Source organism: Palaemon carinicauda, chromosome 5, assembly GCF_036898095.1.
Source record: "Palaemon carinicauda isolate YSFRI2023 chromosome 5, ASM3689809v2, whole genome shotgun sequence".
Lineage (NCBI taxonomy): Eukaryota > Metazoa > Arthropoda > Malacostraca > Decapoda > Palaemonidae > Palaemon > Palaemon carinicauda.
This window is the reverse complement of record NC_090729.1, coordinates 20088397-20090896: the sequence shown is the minus strand read 5'-3', so window position 1 is coordinate 20090896 and position 2500 is coordinate 20088397.

Genomic DNA, 2500 nt, shown 5'->3' with positions numbered 1-2500 from the left:
AATTGGGCAGTAATCAGTGGTACCTGAGCTACCACAAACACCTTTACATAGAGGAGTAACATTACCAATTCTCCTAATGCTAAAAGCTCATCTACTTGCTAACTTGCACAAAATAACATAACTTTGGAGCTAAGAAATATGCTGTCTTTATAAAAAACAAAAAAAAAAAAAAAAGGAAAAATGCCATTTGGGTCCACACCTCCATAAGGATGAAGGGCCTTCAACAGAGCTTTAATCTCACGAGATCAAAAAGCTAAACTAGTTAGTTTAGCCTCAGGAAAACAGGAATTAGGAAGTTCAAGTTTTTTATTACTCTATTTACTGTCCAAAACATCTGTCAAAGGGGTTGCCTTTTACTTTGGACAGTGAGTGACTGAGCCATATGTTTTAAGTAAAGGAGGAACTGATGCATCTACACCGAAGAGTACAGATTTAAGGGTAGAACACCATTTATGTTCATGATTTGTACCAAAAAGGGTGTCTTTTATTATTGAATTGTACTCCTTTTCAGTTGAGACATAAATTCTCTGAGCAAAAGCTCGAAGCTGAGTATAGTTGTCCTAGTTCAAATCTGATCTGTTACCCTTCCAAAGATGAGAGGCCTCCTGCTTCTCCAAATAAGCATGTCTACAATCATCATTGAACCACGTTTTGTCCTTCACTCAGTACCTTAGTACACGAGAAGGTATACGCCTATCAATTATGTTAACTAGATTCTCATTCAAAGGGACAACAGGATCTACACTACTATATAATTGTGACTAATTCAAGCACAAAAGATCATGCAAAATCCATTCCAGTCTGCTTGCGATTTCATATAAATTTTACAAGGGTATGATATATCAGGGACAGGCTGTTCAGTCTTCACTACTAATGAAATCAAGACATGATCAGATGTCCCGACTGGAGAACAAACCTTACAATCTATAACGCCAGGGGAGTCAGTGAAAACGAGCTCCAAACAATTACCAGACCTGCGAGTAGCTTCATTTATGATTTCCTAACAGCATGATTAAGAGGCAAAGTCTAAAGCTCTTTAGCCATGGCAATCGCTAGGAGAGATAGAACTTAACCACTCACTATGGTGAGCATTAAAATCAACAACAAATACAAAAGAAGCCTTGATATCATCTTGTATCTTCGCTATTATGATTAGAAGACAATCGAAGATAGAATCATCCATGTCTGGATTCCGTTAGATCGAAAAGAAAAATAGAAGTGGTTTATGCCCACCACAACTTTTATTACTTAAATCTCATGACATCCACATTGATAGCAGGACTTATGAGAAGCAGGGTACTCGGTCCTAATATACATCGCCATTCCCCTGGCCCAAGGGATGGCATCACATTTCAACATTACTGGCTTCTTAAAACCAGTTATAAGGAGCTAATATGAGTGCCTCATATTAGAATCCAAAGTTTCTGAGCACAAAAGAATATCATAGTGTCTTGACACAACTGTAAGGTCTTGGATATTTGCATGAAGACCACGAATATTACAATACCTAAGACGACATTGACGAAATCTAGGACGTACTGGTCCCAGATTTCGCTCATGTGTCCAGACAGCATAAGAATTAATAGAAATATAAAAGAGACACTATACCTAAAAACTAGATTAACAAGAATTATAACAAAAACAATATGTACAGAACTATAAATAAAGTGATTGATGAAACCCAGAGACTATAGCAAAAAGTCGGGAAAACTGGTCAACATGGAGGAGGAGATACATTCTGCAAGGCTAAATACACTCCAGGATAGCCACTTCAACTGAAGGGAGGACAGTAAGGATGGTTTTGAGAAGAACAAGAATCAGAAAGGAAAAGAAAATCTCTTGATAAACACCAGGCATCCATGGCCCTTCTATTAAGCCCGCCCAACACACCATTTCACAAAACAAGAGGAAAAAAAACAATAACAAGACTGAATAGCAAGCCCGGGTGTAACCTCAAGCAAGACAACTCTAACCGAAGATAGTGGAAGACCATAGTACAAAGGCTATGGCACTACCCCCGACTAGATAACAATGGTTTAATTTTGAAGTGTCCCTCTCCTAAAAGAGCTGCTTACCATAGCTAAAAAAAACTCTTCTACCCTTACCAAGAAGAAAGTACACTGAACAAATTGCAGTACAGTAATTAACCACTTGGGTGAAGTGTTTAGTATCTCATTGTTGTCAGGTGTATGGAGAAAAACGAGAAAATACTGTATATATATATATATATATATATATATATATATATATATATATATATATATATATATTATATATATATATATATATATATATGTGTGTGTATATATATGTATATATATGTATATAATATATACATATATATATATATATATATATATATATATATATATATATATATATATATATATATATATTCATATTTTTATACATATATATATATATATATATATATATATATATATATATATATATATATATATATATATATATATTGGTTAATATAAATAAATATATATAC